The 17,592-nt window shown below is 41.9% G+C and overlaps 1 long non-coding RNA gene across 2 annotated transcripts; it reads left to right on the plus strand.

Moving 5' to 3' along the window:
* Positions 1-1,206: 1,206 nt before the first annotated feature.
* LOC140518187 (uncharacterized) lies at positions 1,207-8,651 on the plus strand. 2 transcript variants are annotated; one of them, XR_011971847.1, is made up of 3 exons: positions 1,207-1,328; positions 4,892-5,084; positions 7,270-8,400. It is a non-coding gene; the product is annotated as an uncharacterized lncRNA (long non-coding RNA). The 2 variants fall into 2 exon arrangements; XR_011971846.1 differs by lacking the exon at positions 1,207-1,328 and adding an exon at positions 4,413-4,606 and having other exon boundaries at positions 7,270-8,651.
* Positions 8,652-17,592: the final 8,941 nt, after the last annotated feature.

The following is a 17,592-nucleotide window of genomic DNA, read 5'->3' on the forward strand; positions in this document are numbered from 1 at the left end:
TTTATATATATGAAAAATAAAAAGTAAACAATCTGTCCTTATGAATCCTTTATAATCAGTCTTTGGTATGTACCTTATATTTCTCTTGGTTCTTGTATGTCAAATTTTCTATTAAGTTCAGGATTTTTTTTTTTTAAACAAAGTCTTGAAAGTCTGAGAGTTTGTGAAATGTCCATTTTTTTCCATTCAGGATAATACTTAACCTTGCAGAATATGATATTTTCAGCTGGAGGCCTATTCTTTAGCTCCAAGACCTGCAGTCCTTCAATGTCTCTGCTGCCAGGTATTGTGTCAATCTAATTGTGGCACCACCATATTTAAATTGTTTTAATCTTGGTGGTTTTAATGTTTTATCCTTGAGCTGAGGGTTTTGGAATTTGACTATGATATGGCTATGAGTTTTCCTCATAGGATCTCTTAAGTGGTGATCAATGGATTTTTTTCTATTTCTACTTTTCCCCCCTTGTTCTAATGTTTCTGGACAATTTTCTTTAATTATTTCTTGTATTATTGTATCAAGATCCTTTTTTTGATCATAACATTCAGGTAGGCTGATTATTTTTAGATTTTCTCTTCTTTATTTTCAAGTTTATTGTATTTCTTATAGATATTTCTTATCTGTATTTGCTTTCTCTTCTATTTTTTCATTATTTATGTTTTGGTTAATTATTTCTTGATCTCTTATAATTTTCCTGGCTTCACTTTACCCAACTCCAATTTTCAAGATATCATTTTCTTCCTTAAGATTCTGGATTTCCTTTTCTAATTGGTTGACTTTCCTTTCATAACCTTCTTGTTTTTCTTGGATTATTCTTATTTTTTTCTTTAGTTTTTCCTCTATCTCTATCAGTTGATTTTTAAAAGTCTTTTTAAAGATCTTCTAAGAATTTTTTTGGGGCAGGCAACCATTTGACATTATTCTTTGCGAATTTCTTTAGTTCAATATCTTAGTCTGGAGATGAACCCTGGTCATTTCTATTCCAATAACAACTTTCTATGGTTGGAATATTTCTCCTTTGCCTGCTAATTTTTTTGTGGTTATAGCTTAACTTTTGGAATCACCTCTATCCCAGGGGTATGGGAAATGGTGCCTCTTGCCCCACAGCTTCAATTCTCCCCTCCTACCTAGAACCAAAGCCAAACCTCCAGCCTGCTGTTAGTGTTCACAGCCAAGGCCTTTCTGCCCCACCGCTTCTGCATTCATTTGCCATGGGCTGGCTTCTTTCCAACCCCACTGCTCTTCGAAGCACAGCTGCGTCTGATCTTCCTTATCAGCAGAGGTTCCTTCAACCTTCTCAGGCTCAAATGCCCAACTCCCCTATCTCGAGGTAAAGTTCCTGTAGCTGGGGCCAAGGCAGACTCTCAAACCAACTAACCCCAGAACTTACTGCTTGTTGTTAAACTGGACCCTAGCCTGGAGGTGTTTACTTTTCCCAGAAACCAAACCTTGCCCTGGGATTTTTCTTCCGATTTTCCCAAATTGTCCCAGAAGACCTGGGTTGTGCCCCTATTCTTCTGTATTTCCACCCACACTTTGTTCACCCTAAGGTGCTATTTTAACTCTTTTGTGGGGGAAAATCTTGAGAGTTTCAAATTTTCTGACCTTCTCTGCCATCTTCCCAGAATTCTCTCCCTAGTCTAGGGGCTCTTAACAGCTACTCACAGTCCCATCCAGGGAATCAAAAGGTCCTTCTCACAAACAAAACCCCAAAGCAAAATACTAACCTCCCAGTATATATAGTTTTCAACTAATAGGTTAGGAGCCAGAAGACATCACAACCCATGTGACTCAGCACAGTTAGGAATCACTGAGGTCATCCTTCATATGTTTACAATTTGGCCTGAGCCTAAGAAACCAAACTCCAGAAAACAACAACAAAAAATCCCACTTTGCTTGGGTTTAGATGACCTACCAAGGGTCACACAGATGAAAAACCACAAGGCCAGCATTCAGATTCTAAAGGTGGCATTCATCCCACTGATCTTGAGTTCTGTAACAATGACAGGCACTATTTTGTGCCCTCTCATCCAAGCACCCATTCTTTGTGTACCCTTGCCCACTCCCTGGCGGCATGTACTATAGATATGGCTATCAGCTCATCCACATACTTTATTATCAGCTTCTAATTTCCCCAAAGCTTGAAGAGGGAGCAGTATCTTTTAGTTTGTCATGGAGGAGTCTATTGTTCTTCAGGTATCAAGTAAGCAGGTGCACCTAATGTAACTGTTCTCTCAAGTGTTTTCGCCCATCGCTCTAAATGAAATGATGAAGAGGTAGGGCATTCCATTGCTTTGCTGATGATTTTGACATGAATCCAATTCTCTGATCCCTCCATATACACTTACATGCACATCACCACTTGCTCCTAATTGTAGCCCCATCTAGATTTTCTGTCCATTTGTTTCTCTTGCAGTACTTTCCCCACCATGTGCAGAGATTGCTCACGGCTCAGAATTTTGCCAATTAGATAGTTAAACGTGCCAGAGCTGTGACGCCACAAATCCCCAAAGGCTGGTAGTATATCTAGTTCAAAATGTACAAGAGCTAAGTTGGTTACACCAGAGCTTAGAAGAGCACTGTCTTAGGGTTTGAAGCACACCTGTTTCTGTCTGCCTCCCCCTCCCCATATCCACTTTTTCTTTTCACTGTCTTTTTAGAGATTCCAAAATGTCTCATTACTCACACAGCCACACCCTTCCTCAATTCACATCACCATTCACTCAAATGTGCCTGAGGACTCATATACTCCATCAGCTTTTTCACCATTATAGTACTTGTAATGTTAATGTAAGGTTAAGGGGGGAGGGGAGAATTAAAGATCTTTCCTGCCCATTAATAAGCCTCAATCCTCAATACCTTCTGTTAATTTCTATTGAGGCACTGGGTCAGAGGGTGGTGCCATCTGGTTCTGAAAAGCCTATAAATACTCTGAGGTGAGGTTCTGCTTTAGGGGTTATTCATCAGAAGTGTTCCTTTGGCCAGCCCACCAGTGTTCGTGTTTCTCTCTCTGGTAACTATGTATGTATGTAATGGTCAGGCAGCTGAATCTGTCTGTCAGTCTTTATTTTTCTGCTTATATTTTCTGTTGGTATATGTAATCAAAGAAGATTGCTGACCCCTCAAAAGTTGCTTTCCTTTTAGAAAAGCAGATGTAAGAACCTGTACAGCAGGCCCTCCTATGTCTGCCAGGGTCATTGCTGTTACAATACCGCATCACTATCTTCTTCCGTGTGGCACTCAAGCCCAACCTTGTCCTTCTACACAAACTCAGCTGTTATTGTGTCAACAATACCCAGAGGTTCACTTTTCAACATATGAACTCCACTAATCAGCACTATGGAGAGATCATCTTGACTTTTATACAAACCTCATCAACAAGAAAAAAAATTGCTTTGGATTGAGATGGGAGCTGAATTAATGTAATAAGTATGTTTATTTTTAATAATATTTTCTCCCAATTACATGTAAAAAACAATTTTTAACATTGCTTTTTCAAAAAATTTCAGTTTCAAATCCCTCTCTCCTCATTCTCAAGGCCAATATTCTTTCCACACCACACCACATAGTACGCTTAATCAGAGTTTTCTTTTGTAATGACGTCTCGATTCTAACCCTGATACCTACTTAGGTATATGAAAATAATTCCCAACAAATTCTTTTAGCTACAACATTTCTAAGGAAGGCAAGGGGTTAATTCACCTCTGAGACTTAAGATTTTTATAGGATGAGAAGAAGGTGGTGAAGTAGAACTAAATGAAAAAACACTGGAACCTTAATTTGCTTCAGCAGTAGAATTTGAAACTATTTTCAGATTTGTTAGTTTTTGTTTTGTTTTGTTTTGTTTTTATCTAACCCTGTGTGTATAATGTCACTTTGGATCTGTGAAATTCTATGGCGCTAATAAATATAGTAGTTAGCAGGGCATTGAACACAGCAAACTCTTCCAATCATCTCTATGGAAACGAAATTTGAGCTCATAATGAGGAGGCGGCTCTCCTGCCCCGAATGTAGGCAAGATTGTAAGGCAGGCACAATAATGCTGCTTAGATCATTTCTAGGTGAGCAGGTAAGATATTTTTTGGAGGACTTATTTTGATACTGTATTTGTCAGTCTACTTATCTCCTACCCACTACTGGCTCACTGAGAGCTTCCTTTATCTCCTGTCTTTGAAGTATTTAATCCCTCACATTGCACTGGCTTCTTCCCCCTTGGTCTACTAAGTCTTAAAAATAATTTTCTCTCAAGCCCACTCTATCTCATCAGAATCAGCTGGTTCACAACTAAAGTCAAGGTCCTCTTCTCCCCTCTAACAAATCTGGTCCTCCTCCCAACTTCATTCATCACTCTTGTTGCTGGCAAATTAGCCTCTAATCACTCAGGCTTAAAAATCTGGGAGGTGTCATGAATTTTCCCTCTTCCCTCATCAGCCTCCCACCCCATAGCTGTCAATCCTTGTCTGTAAGATCTCTTAAGTTTCAAGTTCACCCTTTTGTCCCTCCTCACACTGAAGAGGAAGATGATATTTGGAGTTGGGTTGTCCGGAAAGAATTCACAGGACAGAGGTTCTCCTAGTCAAAAGGGCTTTATTGATGCGAAAGCAGCAGGTGAGTCCTTAGGAGCACTATCAGTTTGAAATAAGAAAGGGGCTTAACTTTATACACAGTTTTGGGCACTCAGCTAGGGGCACCAGTTAAACACAGGGAAGGATGTTGGGATAGAGGAAGCAGGTGTGTAAGGTGAAGAAGTAAAGGAGAAGCAGGTGTGTTGAGCACAGTTCAGGGATATGGTCACAAAACAGGGAACTTGACTTGCAACATTCAAGGATATGGGCACAAACCCATAGGAATGAGTCAAAAACACTGAAAATAATAAGGTTTTCTTGTCAACAGAGTCCCCCATTACTGGGCAGATTTAAGCAAGGCTCTCACTGCTGCTGGACAGAAGTCAGCCACATCAACACTACCACTACAACTGCTCAGACCCTAAATATTTCTTTTTTGGGCCCAGTTCTGAACCTGAGATAACAAAGAGCTCTTTTGTCAAGTGGAATTCTTATTACACTTCTCATCCAGACAACCTCAGGTATGTTACTTTCAGTGGTGCTGCTCAAATGCTGTTCTCTTCAACCCTGCAGTGTGCCACTGTTCATTATCCAGAAAGGGAATTTAATTAGCTGAATGCAATATCTAAATTATCCAGAAGGTAGGTGTCTTTACCTCTGTTGATTATCTCCAATTTCTTCAGTTTATACATAGTTTGTACATGGTGTCTCCTCATTAAATTGTGAGGTCCTTGAGAACAAGGACTGTGTTCTGCCTTTCTTTGTATCCCCAGCACTTAACAGTTTCCAATACATGACAGAAGCTTTGTTGCTGCTGTTCAGTCATGTCTGACTCTTCATGACCCCATTTGGGGTTTTCTTGGCAAAGATACTAGAGTGGTTTGGCATTTCCTTCTCCAGCTCATTTTACAGATGAGGAAACTAAGGTAAACAAGACCAGGTGACTTGCCCAGGGTCATACAGCTAGTAAGTGTCTAAGGCCAGATTTGAACTCAGCAAGATGAGCCTTTCTGATTCCAGGCCCAGCACAATTTCCCCTGTGCCACCTAGCTGCCAACTAGAAGATTAAACATTGACTTAATAACTTAAAAATAATAATACCTTATTATTAACTATCACTCCACCAGTGCTCTGTATTTTATTTTGCCAGCAGAGAATGCTCAGTCTACAAATGCCTAGGCTGCAGGAAATAAAAAGAAATCTATAAACCTGCTTCATTATGCCTCCCCCCACTCTGTGCCCCCTGTGGTTCACAGAGGAGAAAGTTCATGGGTTTAAGGAAGGAAAGATGGGGAGGAAGATATATATTCTCTATCCCTGTAGCTGACTAGTCCCAGAATTGCAGCAGCTTGGGTCTTCATCTGTCCATGGTACTTATTCAGGTGTGTGTCTCTCTCACGCCCAATTTCTTTGTTCTCATAGCCCTGCAGATTCTGTCTCTGCTTCTCATGGTACTATTTCCCAGAGAAAGTCTAAATTAGAGGGACCGAAGAAGGAAAAGAGGGTGCAAAAAGAGGGTACAGACTGTGTCCTTTATCCCACAGAGTAACTTTTAGCTTCTGCTGTGAATGAAAGTCTCCTTGAGACCTCAGATAAGAGGGCAAGAGTAATCAATTTTCTCCATTTCATGGTCATCAGAAATGGCTGTGCTAGCCTCTCTCACTTTAAGAATCATTTCCCTGGTCTCAGGAAAAATAATTCAAAGTGAGATAAACAGGATAAACAGGGGTGCATTAGGATTACTTTCAAAATGAGGTACTTAGACTCAGTTGCTTCTAAGGTCTCTTCCAGCCTGAAAGCTATAATTCTACAGTCCTTCTCATTCCAGTTGATTCTGTGACATCCAACTTAATCTTCCTAAAATACAAGTATAAGCCACTCTTTTGTTCAACAACCCTTAATGGCTCATTACCCTCTAAATAAGGTCCAAACTCCTTAATATTTAAGGTCTTCTATGACCTGGAACTAATTTGGCTTTGCTGCTTTATCTCCAAGTACTCAGCCTACAGTCTAGGGAAAAATGGCTACTCAATAAATGCAATGCCTATAATAGTGTCTGGAAAGCTGGGTGGCACAAAAGATAGAGCTCCATGCCTGGAGTCAGGAAGATCTGAGTTCATATCCGACCTCAGACACTTACTAGCTGTGTGACCCTGGGCTAGTCACTTAACCCTGTTTGCCTCAGTTTCCTTACCTGTAAAATGTGCTGGAGAAGGAAATGGCAAACCACTCCAGTGTCTTTGCCAAGAAAACTCCAAATAGGGTCATGAAGAGCTGGACACAACTGAAATGACTGAACAACAAAAATAGCGAGATAAGTAAAATACTGAAAGACAATCAAACTCTGATGATCAATTTTTAGGATCAATGAGTCTAGGACAGTGCTTCTTAAACTGTGGGTCTCAATACCATATAAGGTCATGGAAAAACTTTAAGAAGCCCTGGTCTACGAGAATCCATAAGTTCCTATAATTAGTTTTTAACTCTCTTTTCCTTTGTAATAAGTGAAGGTTAAAGGGAAGGGGGCCGAATGGGGTATATACTGATAAGTTACTGTGGACTAAAGAACAAAGAGCAATGTTGTTGGTGTTCACCCTTCATTTTCGAAGATGACCAAGGACACCATGGGGTGATGTTCTAAATTGCTTGTGAATTGGATTTCATTGAAGCAGTTTCACAAAGTGTCGGTCTCACTTTCTCTTTCAGATGCTTAAGTCCAGTGGCAAGACAAAAGTTAAGATGACTGGCAATGACCCCAGATGCAGTGGATGGAATGGTGAAAGCCCAGGTTGCAGTGGATGACCTTGGCATCTTCAATGTCTGACCCAGCTCTAAGCTCCACAGCACCTGCTTCAGTGTCCTTCATCGCCATTGGAACAAATTGTTCTCTTCTGCCCTCTGCTGGGGGAAGTCTTCATGTACTTGGAGTAGACATCCCTCTAACTCACTGACAGTTCTGAGGCCCTTTGATTAACCTCAACCTGGTTTAGCCCATCTGCCAAGGCAGTTTTATAAAGGTGTGGCCACTGTGCATGCTACAGCTTCCTGGAGCCACAGGTGAGAGCTAAGTGCCAGGTAGACCCCAAAGGTGGATGAGCAGCCCTGAAAAGAGCTCTTGGCAAACCCCCACAACAGAGGTTCAGTCCTCCCTCAACACCCCACTCACCCCAAAAGGCAATGATAAAACTTTTTTAAAAGAAGAAGATGGCTACTCATCATTTGCTGGATACACTAGTACTTTGAATTCCACACATACTTATTAACTATCTAAATATATAGAACTATACTAAGCACTGAGGATATGGATATGACAAAGTCTCTGGCCTCATTTTAATGGATATATACAACATGTAAACAAAAAAATCAATATGGCTATCCAGACAAAGGGATAAAAATGTGAGGAATGACCACCTTCTCTCCCAGATGAGAACCAGAGAAGCCTTCATACTGGAAGGAAGGAAGAGAATTTCAACAGGTAGAGATGTGGAAGATCCTAGGCATTCATGGCCCAGATTAATGTATGTGTAAAGGGGGAGGACACTGTGGCCCTTACATTGTATATTAATGTCCTGATGGGAATGCACTTGCTCTACTTGTCACACAGGCTGATGTGGTTACGGACTGAAAATTTAAATAGACAGGTACTGAGATGAATCCAACAGCAATTGGAGGCATGAGACAGCTTCTCTCCCACTGCTGGTGTTATCTTTACGATGGTAAGGCTGTGCCGTATGGGTATCAGCCCCAGGGACACTTCAGTAATACTATTTCAGGACTGGGGTGCAGACAGGCCAAAGGCTGTAGAAAGGTTAATTCAATAAACATTTACTAAAAGTCCACTGTGTGAGGCCTCATGCTAGGTGCTGAGGATGCCAAGATAAAAATTATGCACTCCTTGCTCTCAAGGAGCAGGTTTACTAGGGGCATACAAGTCAAAATCAAGTAAGTGGATCAGGAGATATTGGGAGTCTGGCTAGTGATCCTGTGTGCTTATGTACCTGTGACCACGAGAATCATGATACAAGTGAATCATGACTTAATTGCATGTATCTAGCTCTCATTTTTTGGGAGATTTCAAATAAGACACTGAGAAGGAAGGGCAGCATTTGCCTTGGTTTTGATGAAGTAGATGGGGAACAGGCAAGGAAACTATTTGTTCTGGATATATTAAACCTGCTGGCAACACATCCAGCAGGCAGTATGAATGAGGCACAGATAGACTTTAGTGCAGGAAATATAGATGGAAAGTCATTCAAATAAAACTGAAAAGTGAATCCATGGGAGCAGATGAGACCACTCACTAAAGGAGAGAAAATACAGAAGAGAAATCTGATGATGATAGTGCCTTTGGGGGACAGGAAGAAAGTAAACTAAGGAAGGAGACCATGGAAGAGGAGATGTAGGAGAGAGCAGCTGTGGAAATCATGGAAGCCAAAGGAAAGAATATTCAGAAGGAAGGGTTAGTCCCTAGGCCGGACCAAGGTTAATTCAACGGACATTTACCCAAAGTCCTCTAGGTGTAAGATGCTATGCTAGGAGCAGGGGTGATTCAAAGATAAAAGAGGTATCCTCCTTGACCTTGAGGCGCTTATAGTCTACCAAGAGTATGCAAGATAACATCAAATAAGTACAAAACAGTAAGTGATGGGGACAAGGAAGATGGACCCTGAGAAAAGGCCACAGATATGGAAACTAAGAAGTGAAGAGCAGTTTCTATAGAGGAGAGAAGACAGGAGCTAGACTGCAAGAAGGTGAAGTGGATGGATGGTGACACACAGAAGCAAAAGTGTGTCTACTTTTTCTATGCTTTTGGCAGTAAAGGGCAGGAAAAGAGATAGAACAGTAAACTTGAAAAGTGTGAATGGTGAGGAGAAATTTTGTTTGTTTCTTAGGATAGGAGAGACCTAAACAAAGTGAGAGTATCTGATGGGGGAGGGGGGGGAATAGTCCAGGTGTGAGTAGCTATCTTGATAGGGCTCACAGGGAAGCAGAAATAGACCTGCTTCCTGAAAACTGTTAATCTAAGAGCAATAATTTAAGGGTCAAGTTAAAACCCCTGATTACTGTTTAGTAATGGAGAAAAGAAGGGCCCCAAGCTTTGTATCTGAGGTTTGACTTCCAACAACATACCAGTTCTGCAATGAACACTCACAGCAAATAGCAAAGAAACTCATTTATCCAAGTCAACAGCAAAACAACAGTGAACTGATCCAACTGGTCCACCCCTAGTCCATCCAATCTGGAAAGTAGTTTAGAATTATGCTAAGCCAGTGACTAAAATGTTCATGATTTTTGATTCAGAGATTCTATGTTTGATCCAGAGATACTACAACAACCGTGAGGGGGGATGGATAGTAAAGAACTGGAAACAAAAGTAGATGTCCATCGTGGGGAGTGACTTAACATCATGGTACATTAATATGATGGAATGTTACTATACTATAAAGAGTGATAAATATGATTTCTTGAAATAGGATGTTACTGTTGTTCAGCTGTGTCTGACTCTTTGCTGTGCCATTTGGGGTTTTCTTGGCAAAGATGTTATTTTCCGATAAAGTATCTGACTTCTGGGAAAGTTTCTAAAAATCGCTCCACCCTCCCAGCTTCCAAAACTCTCTCCCTCTCCTCCTCCCAATTTTGAAAGTCCCTAATCTTTCCTCTAATTAGAAACTAGATTACCTCGTCTTACATCCTCCTTTGTACTCTATTGTTTTCTTTTAAAAATGTCTTCCCCTGTACTCTGGGTCCTTGGGTCCATGGAGGAGTCTATTGATTTATTTATGCATGCTTGGCTAATAAATTACATAGCTCAGATTCTGCCACCTCACTTATCGATCACAACAGTTTTTCGTGAGCCAGTCAGGTCAAGACAGGACTTAGACCCCTGAGATGGGCCCTAGAGCACTCCAGGATTTTTACCAAGTGGTGACTTCTTGGGAGATTGCTTCAGAGGTTGAGCTCCTCCTACCCCTTGATCTCAAATTTTTCCAAGCTAAGGTAAACCCGGAACTACTGGGAATGGTTAGCTCCTACGTTATTGGGAAAGCTCCTCTCTGGGAATGATGGGATCTGGTATTACTAGCATACCAACTGAAGCCCCATTCCCTCCCCTACCTCTAGAAAAATTTCTTTTGGTTTGGATCCTGAGGAAGCTCCTGGTTCAATGGGGAAAAACATGTGCTACTGAATTATGTGCACTTTGGTCTAAAAATGCTAGAGACTCAGCAGGTAATTTGTTTTGGTTCCAATTTGGCACCTGTCACTCCTCTAAATTTCAAAAATTGAAGCTGGCCATCGTAAATCCTCATTCTGATCAGATGAGTTATTGGTTTTGCTGTGCCACCTTCTCTGATGTCCCGTATCCCCCACTGTCTATGGGACAGTCTTCTTGGTATCTTTGTCTTATCTGTTCCTCTTCAGCATCTTCCTTCTAGCAGCCCCCTCTCGGCCACTTTGGCTTGTCTACTTCAGATTTGTAGGCAAGCTGCTATGCCAATCTTCCCTTCTCTGCTCCTATCTTACTTCCTTCCTACTGTAACAGGAGATTTAATCTCTTTTGAACACAAGGGACCTACTGCATGTGTTTTTCCTCTCTGGGAAAGAATTGTATGTGATCCTGCTAACCTGGAAATCTTTTTAATGGTAGAAGTCATCAACCTTTCAGCTTCTCTGATCTCTCTACTTGAGATACTTCTAAATTTGATGAAGATTCTGGAGCTGTCATAATCCAACTTTAAGCCATATTTAGGGGTTATAACTCCACCTGAGGAGGGGTAACCGATTTAATGGAGACCAGCTTTCCCTGGGGGGGATAACTGGCATTACATAGAGGCTGCAAACAGACAAGCCCCAGCAGTGGGAGAATCTGAGTGCCTTCCTAATTGGCTGTTGCAAGACCCTTATTGGAACCCTCATGTCCCAGCCGACTACCCTAGGTTACAGCAAACTAGGGAATCATTAATCAGGGGCAACAAAGTGTGCTCTGTGAGATCGGAGACCTGGAGTAAGTTCTAAGAAATTATCAAAGAAGAGAATGAGACCCCTAACCATTTTTATGATAGGCTGCTGCTAAGTAGCATACAGGGTTAGATCCAATCAATCTGATACATGAATTATTAATATAGAGTCTGTTACTCAATCATTAGCCAGATAGAAGGAAATATTTTCAAGAGTTGCCCTAGTTGGCATGGAAAGGGTGTTGGTGAGCTTAAAGGCATCACTCAATATATTCATGAAGGGAGAGATAAAGAGGAGAAACCTAAGCCAAAACCTCAGATTATCTTGGCCGCTGCCCAAACTGCTCTGGCCCCTTCCAAGCTTGGGCCCCTGTCCAAGCAGTTCCTGTTCTCATTCAAGTTGTTCTCAGGATGCTGAGGACTATGCAAATGCTTCTATTGTCACAGAGGGGACCCCGCTGCCAGGAAATGTATAAAGAAAAAGTGGAATTTAAGGTATGGGAATAGAAGAGGCCATAGAGGAACCTAGTTAGTATCTACAGATCTGGGGTGGGTGGGTTCAGGGGAAGATGAGGACAGCAGGGATCACAGATTCTGATGAGGACTTCTTTGTTTTTCCTGACCCTGATATCCTTCCCCTAGCTATTCCAGTCTCTACCTCCCACCCCCACACCACCCATGCACTGGTGAGTCCAATGTCACCCTCAGTCAGTGACACAATTTATAACTGCTTACTAGACAGAGCTTCTAATTCCATGTTAATGAGTCAACCAGATTCTGACTGTTCTTCTATTGAATCTTTAGTTGTTGGGACCTTGGGAAATCTTAAGTATCTTTAGGTTGCTCCTGAATATAACTGTTGGGTCTTCTTTCAGTGGATCATTTGTTTCTCTTTATCCAAGAAATCATAATGAAACTATATGGAACTAAAGAGTTCATTGTCCCAATTTTTTTTTTAAAAGTTAGAATAAATAAGTAGGGAAGAGAAAAAAAAATCTAGCCCATAAATCCCAAGATATCTTGTGAGGTTTCAGCAATCAAAGTTTATATTCCTTTGGACAAAACACCCACAGATATGAGTATGGGACAATTAACTCTTTTGTCCCATGTAGTTTCATTTATGATTTCTTGAAATACAGCACTGGAAACCCAGGCTTTGATAAAGACCATTGGGATTCAAAGGGAGCTACCTGACCATGCCTCAAACTGGAATCACTCTGGCTCTCACTGACTGGCCAACAACAGGTCCCAGCCCAAACCTCAGTTGGTGATTGTTTGGATTTTGAGAGCTGAGTAAATATATATATATATGGATATATACATGGATATATATATATATATATACATACATATATATACATTTAAATAAATAACAATCATTTCTGTTTTGGCCAGAAACTCTGAGGGCCTTCCTCTCCTAAATTTTTTTTTTAACTAAGTAAAAGAGACCACTTTTTTGCCTTATTTCTTACCTAGCTTTAATCACTGAATGGGCATTGCCTCAGACAAAATGAGACCTGGGAAAGACCTTAGTTTAAAAGGGCCAAGGTCTCCCACTGCCTCTAGAGCCATTTCCAGTCATTCTGATTCACATCTTGTCAATGGACCCAGATAGTGACTTTGCACAGCCCTGCCTCACTTAAATCCAATTCGCTTGCAAGTCAAGACGTCAATTCCATGATGTCATTGGTCCTCTTTAAAAAACAAAGGTCAAACACATCAACCTTCCTCCTTATGTCAGAGTCTCCCATTAACCCGCTGGGTCATAATCTCCTTTGTAAACTGCTCCCCTAATCAATCTCTGTCCCTGCAACTCCCTGAGGAGTCATTCTCATCCTTTCTTTCCTTCCTAAATTGGTTCAGATTGCCCGAGAGTCTGGTGGATAGTTCTGATATTCTGTCAGACACCCCTGATTCTCTCTGTGGGCTACTTTATCCTCAGATGTGGGATTATTGAAATCTACTGTCCCAATCACCACCAGAACTAAGGGAGGAGCCCCACCATTCATTCCTCAGTATCCTTGGTTTAGGTAGGTCATCAAAGGTATTACACCCATTTTTTACTCTCTGAGGGATCAATTCTATGTAAATCCTCTCCTAACTTGTCTATCCTCCCAGTTAAAAAAAAAAGCCAGATCCTGATAGTAAACCTGTTTTATCACTGTGTACAAGATTTACATGCTATTAATGCTTATGTTAGAACCAGTATAAGTAAGGTGAATTTTAGTGTAAGGTGGATTTTAGTTGTTTCTTAGAGTTCAGTTTCCCAGGGTCTATAGCCCTAAAAGCTCTTGTTCCCAGGTATTAGATATGAATTCCCACAACTATGGTTCAAAACATCTCCACCACACTTGCATAGCATTATATAAATAATGAAAACATCCACTGTGGCTACGCACAGTGAGATACAGGAATGGGGGGATAAAAATTTTTGAGGCTATTGCTGGCAATATGCCTTCTTTGTCTGTTACCCCATAAAGCACGCAGTCACTGGTCAGTCAATGGGGAACCTTAGGGTTGAATGCACAAGCTGGAATGCCTTGATCAGCCCCCATCAAAGTTTGGGGGAAATCTGTGTTTGCCTCAACTGACCCCCATTGAGGTTTGAGGTGATTCAGGGGGATGAACAACTCATCAAGAGGCAACGGTAGCTGCTCCCATGCCCCCCTTCTTGCCGGCCCCTTCGAGAAGAGTGATCAGGGGATGCTGTAGGAGTTTCTGCTCTCATCATCAGCAATCCTGTTCTGAGAAAACTAGACCAAGGTAAGATTATTAACCCCTTCTTGGTGTCCTTCCTGTCTGACCAGATCGAGAGCGAACTTGAGCTAGCAGCCCACCTGTGCACTGTGTTTATCTGTCTTACACCGAGGAATCCAGTTGTTCCCATTCCTACTACCAACATCTCAATTCGATGTGAGGCCACCTGTTTTATTTTGATGGATCTTTGCCTAGCTTTCTTTAGCATCCCAATTCACCCAGACTCCCAATACCTGTTTGCTTTCACCAGGCACAGCACACAAAGCATATGGACTCATCTGCCTCAAGAGTATGTACAAAGACCCACCCTGTTCTCTCAAATTTTGCCACAGGATTTTGTGAAGGTTGGAAGTTCAATTCCGTGTGGACGGTGTCAGGCGGGTAAAGGTGGGAGCTTCTAAATCTTAGAGTTCTTACGAGGCCCCCCAGGAAAACAGCAGGGAATCGAGAAGGTCAGACCGAGCTAGCTCGGCTAGTTCGGGTATTTCCGCCTCTTCCCGGGAGATACGTGATGGGTGGAGCCTCCCTGCTCTTGAGGCTGTCCCGGATTGGACACACCTGTTGTCTCCTAACAGGCTCGATATTGATATGTAAACTACGCGACAGAGGGCTTAAGTAGGTCCAGGAAAGCCCGAAAAAGCTCTTGGGCGGAGCGGAGCGGTGAGGACAACAAGGCTCCGCTTTTCCTCTCTCCTCTCTTCCCTCCCCCTCTCTCCCCGCTTATACTTCTACTTCCAATCTCTTATTGTAAGATCTTTGCCTCCTTGGGAGATCTTTCTCTTTCCCTCCTAAGGAAGAATTCCCCTGCACTTGTAACTAGACCCTGAAATAAAGCTCAACCCTTGTTCGACTCTGGAATGTCCTTTCTCTCATATGCACACCCGGCGTGGCCAGCCGAAGACCTCGGGAGGTGAGGTAAGAAAGACTCAGGTAGCCCACAGGCCTCTAGGTCTGGCAGGATTTGGCTACCAGTACTTTTAAAGACCCCTCACTGGCTCAGTATGTTGATAAGCTCCTACTAACTGCACCCAGTGCTGAGATTTGCCAGAATGACAGTCATCTTCTCCTCCAGCTTCACCTGAAAGGCCTCAACATTTCTAAACTGTATGCACAGGTGTCTTCCCCTAAGTGGAGTACCTCAGTTTCATTTTGTCTGCTAGCACTCACTCCGTTTATCTTAGGTGTATACAGGCTTTCCAACACTTGTCTGTGCCTATGACCAAAAACCAATTGCATGTTATTTGGGGAGTAGTTGGATATTGCTGACAGTAGAGTTCATCTTTTGGTGAAATCACTAAACCTCTAATTTATCTAACTAAAGACTTGAACTACAACACATGACTGCACTTGCAGACCTCAAGACTGACTGAGAAGCTCCTGAGTTGGGACTCCCAAATTACAGTAAGCCCTTTTCTCTTTGCGTACACAAAAACAAGGAGGCAGCTTCTTCAGGGTCTTGTTTGGGTGTTCACTCGATTCCCTTCTTTGCCCTGTGGGGCATTACTCCGCTCAGTTAGATTCAATAGCAGCTGACATTAGAAGGGTGTGGGTGGCCCCAGTTACATGTATTTGTGCTTCCTGTCCTGCTTACTGGGCATTTTAATCAACATGCATTTTGTGCTATTGCTTTTGGCAGATCGCTTTATATTCTTTTTGGATGTCTGCAAATTGATTTTGTTAATATACCTACATATGGCCACTATAAAGTTTGTCTTCTAATCAAGGGTCAGCTGACTTGCTAGAAGCCTTTCCTAGTGCAAAAGCTACTGCTGGTTTTGTTGCTAAGCTCATCCTAAAAGAAACTGTGCCCCATGGGTTTGTTTCTGGGTTGCAAAGACCCTCAGAAAGAGGGTCTCATTTCATTAGCATGATCCTCTCCCAAATTTATTGTCCTGGGGTGCCTCCTAGATTTCATACTCCTTACTAGGATAGCCCCAGAGTTCAGGCCAGGTCAAGTGCAATTTGAGACTGGTTGTGCTCAGAGAATCACCTTAAGTGGCCTGATGTCCTCCCCCTGCTTTGTTTTATCTCAGGAGCAGACCACAGTGGGAATTAAATGTGTTTCCTTTTGAAATGCTTTTTAGGCACTCTCCTATAAAAGTAAAGCCATTCTCCACAGTCTATACATGAATACTAGGAGATATTTCTATCGATGCTTATATACAGGAACTACAAAATAGACCAAGGAAACTTCATGACCCAGGAGCCTCAGTATAGACTGAGCCCTTGCGCTCCTCTGTTGAATGATTTTCAGCCTGCAAGTAAGATCTACACTAAGAACTTCCTGTGAACCAGCAGAACTCAACCCACTTGGGAAGGCCTGTTCCAAGTACTGGTGACCATTCCAACTGCAACTGAGACTGGAGAAAAGGACTCTAGGATACACTTCTCCCATGTAAAGCCTGCCCCTTATTTACATACAAGATGTATTTTTTGCTTTGTCTAACCTTAATACGTCACACATTTTTCTTTCTTCTTCACTCAACTCTTTCTGAAAGGGTGGGGAAGTGAGAAGCACCCATTTTTCCTGGAAAACTGGTAAATATAGGAAGATGACTGCTTTTTGTTTTACCACTTGCTTAATTTCCTATTGCACTTCCTGTTAAACTATTTCGATCCCGATATTAACTGTTCTTCTCTAGACTCTTGTCAGATGACTTGAGAACAAGAGGCCCTAAAAATAGTTTGCTTTTTCTTTAAGGGCAACTCGGCAAATTTAGGAATTTGGACAATTTTTAAATGGATGCTTTTTAGTGTGCCATCTGTTTTATGCTTGGTAATCCTTTGTATCATGATGTGCAAATCTAGCTGGTCTTGTTCATTCTAATGCTGTTGCCCACTGTGCTCTCCTCTCTGGAGGACTGGAAAAGGCTTTTACACTGTTAGCAACCTTCACAGTGAGGCACAGCATGACTTAAATCACCTCATAAATGGTGGGTGTGTCATCACATACACCAGGGAGCCATGACCTATGGGAAGTTGTCCCTGTCACAAATAATGACACAGCCAAGGTTGAGTTTTGCCCTTATCTATGATAGAACACTTTGAAGTTGTAGTTTAACTCAGTGGAAAGTGGAAGCCCCTAACAGAAAGATAATAAAATGAACCAACTCTAGACAGTCAGGTGGTACAGTGGATAGAGTGCTGGGCCTAGAGAAGGGAAGACTCATCTTTCTGAGTTCAAGTCTGGCCTCAGATACTTAATAGCTGTGTGACCCTAAGCAAGTCACTTCACCCTGTTTACCTCAGTTTCTTCATCTGTAAAATGAGTCAGAGAAGGAAATGGGGTCACAACAAGTCAGGCACAACTGAAAAC

Source organism: Notamacropus eugenii, chromosome 1 (genome assembly GCF_028372415.1).
Source record: "Notamacropus eugenii isolate mMacEug1 chromosome 1, mMacEug1.pri_v2, whole genome shotgun sequence".
NCBI classification, from domain to species: domain Eukaryota; kingdom Metazoa; phylum Chordata; class Mammalia; order Diprotodontia; family Macropodidae; genus Notamacropus; species Notamacropus eugenii.